The sequence below is a fragment of the Melanotaenia boesemani genome, chromosome 24 (assembly GCF_017639745.1).
Source record: "Melanotaenia boesemani isolate fMelBoe1 chromosome 24, fMelBoe1.pri, whole genome shotgun sequence".
NCBI lineage: Eukaryota > Metazoa > Chordata > Actinopteri > Atheriniformes > Melanotaeniidae > Melanotaenia > Melanotaenia boesemani.
In genome coordinates this window covers 13,505,707-13,521,142 of record NC_055705.1, presented here as the reverse complement: position 1 = coordinate 13,521,142, position 15,436 = coordinate 13,505,707, and the positions used below count along the sequence as shown (strand labels likewise).

The 15,436-nt window shown below is 38.3% G+C and overlaps 1 long non-coding RNA gene across 1 annotated transcript in view; it reads right to left on the bottom strand.

The window, feature by feature from the left end:
- Positions 1–15,436, bottom strand: part of LOC121635696 — a 19,253-nt gene extending 3,817 nt beyond the window's left edge. Inside the window, exons 1-2 of the long non-coding RNA XR_006009515.1 lie at positions 15,427–15,436; positions 1,239–1,242 (exon numbers count right to left, since the gene is read on the bottom strand). This is a non-coding gene — a long non-coding RNA (uncharacterized LOC121635696). The remainder of the gene's footprint in view (positions 1–1,238; positions 1,243–15,426) is intronic.

The following is a 15,436-nucleotide window of genomic DNA, read 5'->3' as shown; positions in this document are numbered from 1 at the left end:
GTCATGTAAACAGCATACACATGAAAGCCTGCTATTGGTTACATACGACGAGCCTCTTATAGTTGTCCTATGGTGGCTCCGCCCATCACGTGCACCTGCATGCTGGTAGAAGACGCGGGAGCGCGCAGCAGGCGAACAAGACGACGTCAAGCTGAGGAGCTGGAGACGATGCTTGATTCAGAGATACGCGTGGCAGACATTTGGTTGATTTAGTATCTTAACAAGCTTCAGGAATCTTAGAGAGATTTTTTGAAGCAGGTGGTCTTCATTTCAGAGACAAGTCAGATCAAGATTAGGGTGTAACATGGATTACAGGAAACCTGAGGGAAAATAAATTCTTATTATGGTTAAAATTATTAGGGATATTTTTGTATCAATTATAAAGCTCACATTCATTTTTTTTTCTTTATTTTTCTATTAGAAACAACTTGCAAACCCACATACAGAAACTATTTTAATCTGGGGATTTATAGTTGTGCAGTCATGTTTCTACTGTATTAATGTACAGTTTTTGTTGGGATTACCATCCCTTAATCTTTTAATCTCAATTTAAAGCTCACAGATGCTTCAGTATATCCTATATTTATGCATAGGTTTATTTTTTATTAACAATCCAGAATAATATATGGAAACCAAGGTCATTACATGATAATATACAAACAGCTGCTACTTCACATTTGATAATAAACCTTTAGTGGTATTTATAGCTAAGCTATAAATCAGTCTTTAATTCATGTTTATGTTAATGAGCTAATAAAACCATTTAACCTACAATTGACCCTTATTTATGAAGGCATAGTTTATTTTAGTATTGTTGTTTTAGAGGATTAATGCTGGTTATAAATAAGATTTAAGCCCAGGAGGATATGGTATTTGTGTATTTTGGTTGATTGGAGAAGTTTTTATCCCATGTTTATGGTAATCCAATTTTAAATCAGACCACATAACAGAGATTGAAAACAACTAGAAGAGATTTGTATGTTACTTGAGGCATCTTTAATGTACCAGCAGCTCTCCTTCAAATGAAGAAATGACGGCTGAGCAAACAGCATCCTTATAGATACCATGATGTGTGTCAGAAAGCTCTGGAAGCCGACAGCCTGGCCAAGCTAACACTTCAGCAACTGATGTTTAATTTCAAGGCCAAATTGTAACCTCAAGGTACTGTCCCTCCAGTGTGGGGGTATTTTTAGCAGCTTTTTCTAGGCTACACATTTCCTCCAGTTCAGACTGGAGACGCTTCTTACTTTATGCAGGCGAAACCTAATATCTTTAATTCACTGTGATAAAAACAGTTTATTTACATTTTTACAGCAGTAAGTCTGGAATGTTATGAGGAATAAAATCAGGTCAGACCTGATTCCAGATCTTGACTTGGTTGTGGTTCTCTGGCTGGCCCCGGTTTATCAGACACCATGTGATGACGCAGCTCCTGCTCTACAGATGGCACTTTCGCAAATCCCATGTCATTGACAAAAGGTGTTTTCCTCAGGGAAGCCGACGTAGGGACAGGATGTACTGAGGGCAGGGGGATCACATGTGGATTAAGTTGATCTATTTGTGTCGCTACTGATGTTTGGAAGCCGAGGAAAAACTGTTTACATTGAACAGAGAGATCTTTAAGTTCAAACTAGTTTTTTTTTTCTTTTTTTTTTTTGCACATAAGAAAATGTTGTTGGCCACTTCACTTTTGACCCATTGTTTCCAGACATGCAAAGACCATTCTGCCCCAAAATCGACCCCAAAAATCCTCTTTACACCCCCCTGAGCGGACCTCCCTCTGTGCTGTTGATGTATTCCTTATGCTGAGAAAGCAGGTGGCCTGCTGGTTAAACCCTAAATGTCCAGACTGGTAGTAAGTAGGCCTCCACCCTCTGTGGGCCTCCCAAGACTCTAGGCAGGGATTAGCCCATCTAGTGTCCCGAGCATCTGAAATGCACTTCATGTTTGTACACAAATGGAAAGAAAAACCTGTTAAGAGCAACAAATATACAAAGGCTAAGGGCAGATTTTTGCAGCTGACCTAAGAGAAGAAATCTGATGTAAAACAGCTGACCACACAGCCAGAGGACTCATGAAACTCTGCTGTGTAGCTACCACCTGATACACACCAGTTACCAGGTTTATTCATCTAAATTTGTGGGGTCAGACAGTGAGACTGTACAAACATATTAATCTAATGTTCTACCCCATTTATTACAACCGCTTTGATTCCTTACGCACATATCTGATCAGTCTTCAGTGGAGCTCTCTGTTAAACACACGTGCACCCAATCAGTGTCCACTCTCAATCCAAGTCAGCTGCTGTCACCGCTGCACGGCCGCTTACGCCCAAAACATACACAGTGGGTCACCTGATGCTCCATGTGAGGCCAATAGGAGAAACCCAGTGTGGACATTCCTGATTAATGACTGGTGTTAGTACCACTCTCACTGTAGTCGCTCCGGTATCTGGGTCATGTGTTTGTATATGTTTTGGGAAGCAGCTGAGAGGAGGTGCGAACACGAAGCAGGGCTCCAAAAGAGTGTGACAGACAAAAAAAGAGACACAACATACAGTATGAGCTCTTTGACCTGCACAGCTAGAAGAAGAAGCTTGTCTTTGTCTGAAGTTTTCTGAACTTCATAAACTCCTTTTTCCTGTATCAATTTTTATTAGTATTATTAATAACATAGGTTTAGAGTGTCTTTGTCTCTTTATGGACCCATTTGCTTAATTCTATTGTATTTTACGTTAATTTTATATGTCTTCTCTTTTTAGGCCTCTTGATTTCACAAGATTTACATAAATTTTTAATTAATTATTTTCTTTCTATCTATCTATCTATCTATCTATCTATCTATCTATCTATCTATCTATCTATCTATCTATCTATCTATCTATCTATCTATCTATCTATCTATCTATCTATCTATCTAAGTAGCTAGCTAGCTAGTTAGCTAGTTAGCTATCTAGCTAGCTAGCTATTGTATGTGAGAAATGTTGCATAAAAGGGTTTTAAAGAAAAATGGTAATAAATAATTTTAAAAGAATATTGTTTTTTTCTTTGTAAAAAAATGTTTTATGGTCTTTTTTGTGTTTTTTTTTCTTGTTAAACTTTGTCTTTTAAGAAATGTTTAAAAAATATTTTCTCATGCTTTCGTTATGCAAATAACTTTGTCTCCTTTTGATATTTGTAATTTCTTTTTTGTAATAATATGGCAATTTTTTTGTTTTTTTTCTTGGTGGTATTAGAAATATTTTGTTTCCATTTTGTTTTGTGCAATGTTGTCTTGTCTATTTTGTGTGTTTTATTTAATTTTTTGTTCACATAATGTGTTTTTCTAAACAAAAAAGAAAAAAAAAACTTTTAGATGTTTTAATTTGTTAAATTTGTGTTTGTTGTGTCGTTTAATGTTTCCCTCATTGATCTGCACCTGCAAAACTGACCTGTTTTTTCTGTAAACTTGAAACTAATGCTGTTCTGTTGATCATAAACCAAATTTTTGCACGTGTCAGCAATGTTGCTGTGATGTCCTGCAGATAATCCAGATGAAAACCATCCGGTGCTGTATTTGTGGTGTTATCAGATAAGTGCTGGATGAAAGGTAAGTGCAGCATGTCTGGTCCTGTCTGATAAACCCATGCATGCTGCTTTCACGTCACTGCAGTGGGTTTCCTGCTTGTGAAAAGCAACTCTCTCTCCCAGGTATTTTAGGTTCTGAGACAGGAAATTGGCACATTGTGCTAATTTTAGCAAAACTCAAGCCCTAATCTGTTTTAAAGCAACATGCTTTGTGGCTGTGAGTCATTTTGTTACGTCTGCTTTAAACATGGAGGTGATTTCCAGCTGTTTGTTGTTGAATCCTAGTGCTAAAAATTGGTTGTAGAAAGTATATTTACAGCGCTGGAAGCAGAATCAATCGCCATAAAGTATCAACAGGCAGATAAGCCTGACTATAATCACTAACTTTCCCAGGCTTGACAGTTTTATGCTTACTGTGTATTTATGTGTATTTTCCATATGATCCTGTTCTGGTTCCTCTGCACAAGGTCACATTTCTCAGAGGCACGTGCCCCACAGTCAGGCGAGAGGCTTCTGAAATCTCGAAACAGACCGCAGACAGAAGCACGGCGAGGGCGGCAAGTAGCTTGTACCCTGCTGGGTAGAGTCGGGGATTATGGGGGATTATATCCCTCTTTTATCCTCCACTTTTCCTCCCCTCAGCACCTTCCCCTGCCCCTGAAAGTTGTCAAAGCCTCTGCAAGCTAGTGAGGTGAATGGGTTAACTTTACTATAAGACACAAAGTCATGCATTTTATGGTGACGCTATACTGTCTGCTCAGCTGCTAATGATTTTTCCTCACTAAGTTGTTTGTGTGGTGTTTATGTTTAATGTAAATCTGGATGGACTGGTTTTTCTGTTTTTGAGGCGCACCACTGTGAGAAAGCAGCTGCATTCCTGAGTGTTAGGTGCCTGGCAGACAGTTTGTAATGGATTCAAAACAGTAAAAGAGTTCACACGCATTTACATCATTCTCCAGCCAATAAATCTAGAATATAATAAACAAATATGTGGAGTTCACTATGACCTGCTTCATTAAAGCTGCTGGAGAAAGTTTAACTTTTGTACAGACAAACACAAATGTCTCTTGATGACCTTTGGATTCAACTTGAGTGCACTTCACTTTGACTACTTGTTTGTTTTGGCTGACAGACTCAGCCAAAACATCACTGTTGAACTGATACAGCAGGACAGGCAACAACAATAGAGGAGCTTTTCTTTTAATCAGGCTGTTTGTGGCACATGCTGCTCCAGTTTATCAGAAGTGAGCTTGAAGGAGGTTTTTGTTAATGAGAATTAGCTGTATCTGCTGGGTTGATGTGTGTCAAAACAACAGCAGAGAGAAAAATCTAACAGTTTAACTATACTTTGTCCACAAGATGCCATCTGCGTCACTGCTGACCTACTTTGAGATAAAATCTTGACAAAAATCCACAGTTTTTTATCAGCCATCAGTCCATGCTCTTTTAATTCATCAATTTTCTAATTTTATTACATTTTATTACAAATTTTCTGTTAACCAACGCCTGGAAAAGGCATCCAAATATAAACAAGCCAGACTTGGCACACACTGAGGCTGTGACACGTGGATTTGTTCCACAGTGGTTTACTCAATAAAAAAGTTAACTTCGAAATGTAACAATGAAAATGGAGATAATAGCTTAGCAAAATCTGTTAATCTGATATCTGAAGTAGATTAAAAGGAACAGAAATATTCCATTTATTTTTTGCACAATTTCATAATTTATTTATTTGTGCTGCATTCCACATACAATTTTTTTCTAATTCATGGTTTTTATGTAAAAAAGTAAAATTTTTCATTAAGGCGGAGGTTATGCTTCTGGCAGCGTTGGTTTGTCTGTCTGTCTGTTAGCAAAATAACTCAAAAAGTAATGGACGGATTTTGATTAGATTTTCAGGAAATCTCCTAAATGTAATAAGAAAGAATTGATTAGATTTTGGGGGTGATCCGGATCACTATCTGGAGCCAGCAATTGTTTTAAGGATTCTTTCCAAGTGCAGGGCAGGTGCAAACATCTGGGAACATCAGCTAACTTTTGCCGGGGAAAAGTAAAGGTTGCTAAAGCGTAACACCATTGGATCTTCAGCGTCGATCCTCTATGATTTTTCTTTGATTTTCGCAGAGTTTCCTTTAAACATGCCAAAAAGTTGTGTTGTGGTTGGTTTCCATAAACAAAGATGTTCCACAGACAACAAGAGGTGTTCTTCAAACTACCGAAAAAAAGCCCAGGGAGATGTGGTAACTAGCTAGCGGCTGTTAAGTGTGTTAATGCTGATGGTACACATTGGAGTCCTTTGAAATATTTGACAATTTGTTCATCATTTTGTGACTGGTGAGCAAAACATTTATTATTAAATTACTCTTTAAAACCTATGATTGTTTTTGTATAGATGCCGAAAATACCACAAAATGTCTGGTTACAGTAACAACAACAAACGTCTGTTGGTGTTTTTTGTGACGTTCTCAGTGTTTCTTGTTAGCAGCTGCTTCACAATGTGATGGTGGATAGACATACAGGCATTTATTCAGTCCTACTGCCACTAGCTTCCCCTCATTTTTCTAGCTTTGACAACTGTAGGACATTATGGATATTTTTCTATCAAAAACCAATGGAGAAAAATAAAAACTTTGACAGGTTGCACACTTCAACATGGATGCTGGTATGATGGGGGTTTGGTGTCACCTGCAAGCTGTCCATGGTCACGTGACCAGCGTGTTGCGAAGTAGGTTTGCACCTGCCCATAGGGAGATAGGGATAATTTTGCTAGGAGGTCTGCCCTCTTTGAGTGCTTCTAGTTCAAATATGTATTTATGCATGTATCCAAGTCTTCTACGGTAAAAAGCTAATAAAAGATCAAAAACATGCACAATGAAAGAAGATCAAATGAAATGAAATGACTATTGGCTCTAACAAAAGCTGAAAGTGTTTGCATGTCCATCCAATGAGCATATGCCCTTCCTAATGAACGTAACATTACCTTCAAGGTCAGTGAACACATCATTAGTTTGTGGTTACCCGATACGCTCATAGAAAGCCCTACTCACGACTAACACGTCAAGGTTAAAGCTGGCGCTGCATACCATCAGAAGTTACAGTAACATTAGCAGCTCTGCCTTGATCTTGATTGGATTTGTGGATGTTTGTCATCCAGCAGCTCCTGCCGGCATCACCTGAGACAAAAATACACCCATAGGACGGATCAGTTAAGTTTTGTCCTCTACGCTGCTGAACTGATGCTGTTTACTTTATTTACTGTCTTCTATAGGGCTCATTTTAAGCTACACTTTCATATTGAAAACAAAGAAAGCTTTCATATCACATACATAAAGGTGTCATGACAGCTTATCTTAAATCTAACAGTGTGACATTTCAATGTGATGCTGATACTCTAGGCCTCCTCTAATTACATTACTGACAGATTTATGACATATTATGCTTTGTTTTTATTGTTGTCAAGTTGCCATAACAAACTGTTCTCACCAGCTTGACCAGAATTCAACCTCATTTATGTCTTTATGTAAGATCTGTTTCAGTCTTATGCCCATAAATTTAAACACAGTCATGCATGATGTATCATGTAAATTCCTCCAAAATTACACACACAATAATCACATATAATGACCACAGAGGTATGCTGGATGACCACAATGTTAGACGTATATATTAAAATTAACGAATGAGTATGTGTGCCCACACTTTTGTCTGGTGCTGCAAAAGACAACACAACCAAAAACAGATGCAATATGGTGACTTACAGACAGAAAGACCAAAATGAGACACAAAAGAGATTAAATGTGGTCCAAAGTAAGGGAAGTTAAATAGGAAACCCCCATTAATAGATGCAAAATGACTACAAAGAGACATAGAATGAATGCAAGTTGACCAAACTGAGACATAATAACGCAAATTAGGTGTAAATGTGAGCACCAACCACAAAGAATTGCAATATGACCACTAAAGCACAAAAAATAAACACAAAATAGCTGTTTAAGGAAGCAAAAATAGGTCATACAAGACAGAAAATCATCCAAATAATGCACAGGGTGGCACAGGATGGCACACATAGATGCAAGATAAGAATAAGGCAAAAAACATTGCACAAAACAGAGACATGAAATCCACATTTACCACAAAGAGCCACTTATTATGCAAAATGAAAAATAATTATCAGAATAAAAAAACAAACCCGAAATACACAAAATCTGAAGATGCAAAACAACAAAAACTATCTTCATAGTGTGTTATTTTACTCAGTTTGGGTGTTTTCGTGTGGAAAGACAAGTGGGGGCCCCTTCAAATGTTCACTGTACTGACTGTAATTGCTTCTGTAGCAACTAGTTTGTAACTTCCTGGAGCCCGACGTCCATTGTTTGATGAAATGAAGTGCAGAGAGTTTGCTCTCTGGCCGTCTTTGTGCTGAGCAGCAACAATCAGAGGGCACGCACTGCTGTCACAATGCCAGCATGAGCATTAAATGCATCCTTCCGCTGCCTCTGCATGGACACGGCTCAGCACTCAGACTTCAGAAGGCAGGAAAGAGACGTCTAGCCCTTATGTGACACAATTACATGACAAAAACCACAGCAAAAATAACCACAGCTTGGAAGATCCCTGTCTGCACTGACCATCAGTACAAAACTGAGATAAGAGAAGAGAAGTGAACCAGCCCAGTGTTTTTGTACGTTAGTGTTTGTACAAACAGTGGGCAAAACCTGAAGCCCACTCAAAAGAATCAAAGATCCATGAAAACCTGACCCATCATCAAGCCTGGATGCTGGACGTTTTGTATAAATGAGGTAATAAGCAGCTAGAATCATCATCTGGTTGACATCTGTCTGTCTGCGTGAACATCCAAAGCCCCTCACAGGAACTCACAAATCCCACTCTGTGTTTGTAGAGCTGCAGTGTGGGCGTGTTCAGTGTGCAGATAATCTGACACAGCAAAGACACTTTTCCAAAAAGCACATTTGTTCTGAAATCAGCTTTCCTCCATTTTAGCAGAGAGTTACTAGAGCCTCTTCTGCACAGTGTGTTTTGCTGATCTAGGTCAGACAGACAAAAAACTACCCTTCATACACTTTCAATGCATCTTGCGTGTCCTTGAACTCATGTCTGGTACAAAGATTTCAAGAACACACATGTACACGGCTGTAAACACACAGTCCGAGGGCAGCCTTTATCACTGTGATGCTTCCTGTTTATTTCCAATGTTCAAGACAGGAAAATAAATCAGCAGCTGTCTCTTTCTTCCTCTTAATGTCCTTCACTTCTCCCCTCCACATCCCTCCCACATCCACAATCCTTTTTTTTTTTATTAAGGAGGCACGCAATTTCTTCTACTGGTCACAGTAAGAGAGTGTTTCTTTAAATTCTGCCCTCCTTCAACCTGCGTCACGTTTTTTAGTCTGTAACACGTGAAGGCAACATCAGCAGGAAGAAACTACAAGCAGAGGCAAGAAAAGAGGAGCCTCACAAACATAAGAGAGGAGGGACGGAGGAATGTGCTGTCTAACAGAGGATGGCGTTAAAATATAATTATACACCCTATTCATCTGCAGTGTTACTGCAGCATCAGAGACATGTTACTCTGTTGGACAGAGTCCTGAAAATGGTGTCCGCTGACAGTCAAACATGTGATACCTGCAAAAGTCAAATTATTTTTATACATCAATTCAATCAGTCTGCTGTATATAAAGTTGATGCACCTAACTGAAACCAGTGAAAACCAATCAAAAGACATGTGACTCTCAGTTGGAAACAATCACCACCAGCTGATCCTGATTAGCTGTTGCATGAGATGGAGGCAGAAATCAAGCTTTTTTAAAAAGGTACAGAGCGGGACAGATAATGAATGAATGAATAATTTTGCACATCCTCATAATTTCTTAGCTTTTGCACTCATTAAACATTCAGTTATGTTTCCTCACAAAAACTTTTGTATTATTAAAGTTTTGTTTACCTTTTTATACAAATTATCCCGTGTTTGAAGTTATTATTCTCAAAAGTTATGATGAAACAGGCAACAGTCTCTTCTGATTTTCACTGTTTGTGCATGTGTATCCATCCGTGTTTGTGTAACGTCATGTCAGTGTTACGTCTGGGAAAAATAAATCGTTTACAGTAGACAGGCGACCAGACCTAGAAAAGATTGAGAAGAAAACTCGTAAAGTCTCATGTCATGAGTCCGAATCAAGTTTGAAGTCATTGTATATAATCCTCCCCTCCCTATAACAGACTGGAGCAAGTGAGCAATAGCAGCTCATATTTTCAAAGCGGAACGAAACGTTCACCTGCAGACGACAAGGATCCAATATTACATCTAAAAAAACTATGGTTGTGGCAAAGAAGTTATCAGACAAAGAAAGGGACATAACCCGAAGTAACACTGGCCTGGTATTTTATTACTATAAGTGAAGAGCACTGCGAGAGCTAAAGAGGCTACAATCTGACTCGGAGCTAGCTCTTTTAACAACATTAACATTATAAGTTACTTCGACATATTCTACAAAATGGTGGCGGTTTTTTTTTTTTGCTCAGTGTGTTTGCACTTTGCAAAATTACCCAAAAACCGGTTATGCAGTGCTGACCTTATCCACTTACTTACGCTGTCTCCTCTTCAGGCTGCTTTCTCTTGCTTCTCCGTCCCTCCGGCCTTTAGTAACATCACATGGACAAACACAGACTAAGTCAGCACTGTCAAGGCAATTTAACAGGCCGATCGCCATATTACAGGCTGTTCGCTTGTGTTGCTTTACAGGAAACCGATAAAAACGCATTCCCTGTTTGCCTTCTTGCCTTGTCGATTTGAACAGTCAAATACACTATAACTGTCCAGAATCGCTCTAATTCCCTCGGTAAAGAAAGACCCACTGCATATTTCAAATCACTGCTTAGCTTTCTGACTGGCAGAAGCAGTTATGAGCATGCACGAGTGACGTAGGCATAAATTACTAAATTCATCCTTTGCTGGGATAGGCTCCAGCTTTCCCACAACCCTAAATTGGAATAAGTGGTATAGAAAATGGATGGATGGGTTCTCAAAGTGAAGTTGTGTCATTTTCTAGTAGCAACACCGACTCTTTAGGATGAAGATCAATGATCATAGTGACCATGACTGTCACAACTCCATCCACTGGCCCTCTTCCTCCTTTAAAGTAAGCAAATCCACAGTATGTATGTGACCAGTGTCATGTAGAGATGCTGCATGTAAACAGCATCATCAACTACATACATCATCATAGTTGTGTGTCTGTATAGCCAAAAAGAAACATAGAAAAAGTGGAAAACATAGTCACAGTACAGTTTTTGAGCCTGCAACATAGCCATAATGGTGGAAATCAGTTTTATCACTAATCCTGTCACTTGAATAAACACTTTAAAACCAAAGTTTTAATACGTTTAAGGCCGATGTTTTCCAACCATGGATACATACAGGGTGAAAGCTTTGTATTCATCACGTCACATGTTCAGGGACTGTGTACTGTGTATAAAAGCTGTATTTTCCCCTGATCTTTTCTGAAAATAATACAAAAAAATGAAAAGACTTCTGTAGGCATGTAAAGAGTGTGAAGACCTAAGGCCTGTTTTTTTTTAGGTTAACCAGCTCATTCATTTGTTTATGCATCTGTTATTTCGATTTTCGATTGTTTTCAGTTCGCTATTTAGTTTTAAAGGATATGATTTACGTTGCTGGACGTTACAATAAGTTGATTTGGTGGCTAAAGCTGGCAGTAAGTGAAAGCAAAAGTAAAAAAATCCTGGATAAAATTGCTAAATAATTACATAGAAGTGGTTGAGATAGTAGATTTTCATAGTTTCTATACAAAAAAAGATTGTACCTCGGTGAATGCCAGTTGAGGAAAGCTCTGTAGATACTGAGACAAGGAGGGGTGGCATGTCATTTTGTGCTATGTTTAAAGTCCTCGTTATTCATTTTACAAATCTGATCTCTGAGAGCATCCGGCTCCAGCTGCTCTGCTTGGCTGCGAAGCGGAAAGCTGAGGCTGAATATGTTTATTGTTCGTATTTCGGCTGCTGTCTGTGGTTCGGTCTGTGCAGATATGTCCAGCTGCAGTGCTTCTGATGATGAAAATCTTACCAACCAGAAAACATTATCATGGCATACAGTAGCTTCAGAATGACACAACTATCACAACCTGTGTGTGTATCCTGGAGTGTTAGACTAAAAACAAATGTGTCACAGCCTGAAACCTGAGCTACACCCACAGTGGCAGCTCTGTACTGACCCAGCAGTACTCCAGCAGAGGTTTACTGCATCTTGCAACATACTGAATAATAATAGAAATAAGCCTTTATCTTTAGCGGTAATGTAATTTGTGCAGCTTTATTTTAGGCATTTCAAACCTGAACTGTTCAGCTCACTTCTGGAGTCATTTCGGGTGAATGTGAACACACCCATCTGACTAAAACAACCTTTAAAAATAACAATCTTGGTTTAATATAGAAAAACTGTTCGTCAGGTCTTAACGGATTAAGCCGGTTTTAAGAATCCCATAAGTAACTTATCTGCGATAAATAAATTTTAAATCAGCATAAATTGACTGACTCAGATGTTATACGATGGCAGAAAAGATGTTATTTTGCTGGACTAGCTAAGCTGAGCATGCAGCTTGGAAGTGTGTCACGGCTGCAATGATTGAAGTGGTTTTAAGAATCCACTTCGTCCAAAACTTTGGAATATTCTCCATCAGGATGGTGTGATAAAATGTTTGGAAGGCATTGGATTTTTGACGGCTTAACAGCACTTGAAACTGACTCATTTCATTATTTTTTTTCACATTTGTCATTTAATTTTGGTCTTACAATATGACATAACTGTACACTTGCGGCCACTTTATTAGGTACATTTGGTATGTCGATTTGCTTGTTAATACAAATAGCTAATCACTCAATCACATGGCAGCAGCTCCATGTACTTAGGTATGTAGACATGGTCAAGGTTTGACACCATCAGAAGTATTACATCTGCGTTTTTTATATTTTAAAAAACCTTCTCACATGTCTCAAAATCTTTTCCTTACTCCTTCAATTTATAACCCACCATAAAGCTCATGCAAAGATGCCCCAGGCTTTCAGCTTAGTTTGCAATATCCTGACATAACCAACAAAGATTGTCCAGATAGTTTCTCAGGCCTTTTTAAAATGTTTTTTATTTATTTTTATTGTATGTATCAAAGCTAAACTGAATAAAACTGAGTGACAGTGTGTAGAGATAATGTTCCTAAAGTTGCAATGATAATGAGGAATGAATGTGAATATTCTCTCATGATGTTTTGTAAAACATTTTGACTTGACACATATATACATATATATTTTATTTGTATAAATAAATCAGCCCAAGGGGAATACCTAATCAGAAACAAGGAAAACAAGGTACAACTTTTGCAGAAGTCTGTTGTCTTGAAAGGTGAAAAGAGGCAAAAAGAGACATATTGAAAATATCAATGACTTAAATCATTATTATTTAATATGTGTGTGTGTATTAAAAAACTATCAAATGCACATACTGTATGGTGCAGTAATATTTAGTTTAAATCTACTGTGGGCAGCACAACTTGGTGACCCCGTCCACCACCATCCCTCCTCCCTTTAGCTGAATTTTGGCTTTGAGAAGAACAGTGTGTTCCAGTACAGTCTGTACATGGAGTTTACAGCCCTCTAGCATGCTTTCACACACATGTGGCATGCTTGAGATTTTAAGTGCCCGGCTTGAATGCACATTTCCATTCTTTGCATTGTTTAAGGCATGCCCATCTGTGGAACCAAACAGATTTTATGTTCTGCTCTAACAGGACAGGTGCAAAGCTGCTTTACTTATGGGTGTCAGGAATGGGACACTTGAAGCCTGCAGTTTGTTGGATTTGTTATGTGCACACGATCCATATTTAGGGGTATAGTAAATGTGAAAAACTGGGAATTCTGGAATGAAATGATGGAGGAAGTTATTCGTTGAGACTCAGTGAATGACTCTCAAGCCAAGCAAATTTTCTTTCTGAGATTTATCAAACTGATCAATCAGCGAACATACATGACAGAAAGCAGTTCAGACGCCTCTCAGTTACATCATTTATAGCACAAGAAAATGAGGATCTCAGCATATACACAGTTATCACTAAGGGCATCGTTAGCTGTCTGTGCGTTGTTCTTCTGTCTACTACATCAACCTTGTTCTTTAATCATCTTGAGTAAGTATTGGCAGTATTAGCTTCATATATTTAAGTAGATGACATCACATGTTTTAAATTAAAATCAACCTCAACAGACTGAAACTGAACATTTTGACCAATAAGGAAACTGCCAAAGGTGACACAAACTCATTACCCTTGTCTCACAGTTAAGCATGGAGGTGGCAGCATCATGCTGTGGGGTTGTTTGTCATATGGAGGGCATGGGAAGTCAGTCAGAATTGAAAGAAAGGCGAGCCGTGGTAAATGCAAGGAAATTCTTTAAGACATCTGGTTTCAGTCTTCTGGAGAATCAAAACTAGGACAGAAGTTCACCTTCCAGTAAGACAATCACCCAAAGCATACAGCTAAAGAAACAATAAAATGGTTTCAGGGAAATATTTTGAAATGTGCTGGAATGGGCTTAGTCATTTTTGGGTAGATGTCCACAAACATAAATGTACTGTAAGGTTGCAATTGTTGCGGTAGAGGACTCTATAAAATACTGACTTTTTTGGTTTGAATGCATTTTTTTTAAGTTTCCCTTAGACATTTCTTTTGTTTTTTTTTTTTTGTGTAAGCTTATTTAATAAAAACATAATATCCACCCAGTGAAATTACACGTTGCAATGCAACAAAATAGATAAAATATCAAAAGAGTGAATTTTTTGTCATTGAAGTGTGCAAACTCAGACTGTTTCCCATCATTAATAAACATTTGAATAATTTATGCATTATTTGCTGCTGTTGATGGCTCTAGAAAACTTTGGAAACCAGATTCAGACTGAATCACGTAGCCTGTATCATCAAAATATTTTCAGAAAAGATTTTGTTTCTCACCTTGATCCAACACTCACACAATCACTGTGTTTGTAACTTTAGAAATGTGGGAATTGAAGCTTTGCCCAACTCACACATGCTCAGATATTGTGCACACACAATAACCATCAAGAGACAAGCACAAGCAGAGGAAGGGTCAGTGTTTCAGCTTAAGTCACGAAACTGCAGTGTGTGGGCAGAATGTGCTAAACGCTGTAGATCTGATGTATTTTAAACAACTATCCCTGTGCCTTTACAGTTTTATTCCCCAACGCTTTGGTCTTGGTTGCTGTATGTAGGTTGTCACTTTCACAACAGAGCATTTTTAAAGACGACTTACACAGAAGCCCAGTTGATGAAGACGTGACAGTGAAGCTTGTAAAACAGTTCGTTTGAGGGGATTACTTTCTCTAAAGGGAGGGAAGGCAGATAACAATAATTAAATATACTGCAGGCTTCATGTGTCCCATTCCTGTTCACCTAGCAAACAACTGCTAGGTTAACAGAAACAACACTGATTTACATGATTAACACAAGTGTTTACAAGAGTCTCTCTCTATATATATATGTAATTGATTATGTTTTACATACACATTACATAAGTACCGTTATGTAATATCTTTAGCAGTTGAAATGGTCTCGGCCCCACCTCTTTAGGCTCTTCCAGTAGGCTACATTTCCTGGAGGAGGAGGATTATGAAAGGCATTTTGTTGCTCTACATGGTGCTGGTGTGTTTGAATTGTTTTAGAAATAGTGGACATTTTAATTTCAACCTTTATTTTTCATATCATTTGACATTACGTATCAGGACTCATACAATTCATGCTGTCACGCCACACTTTTACGGTCTCACATCGTGAAAC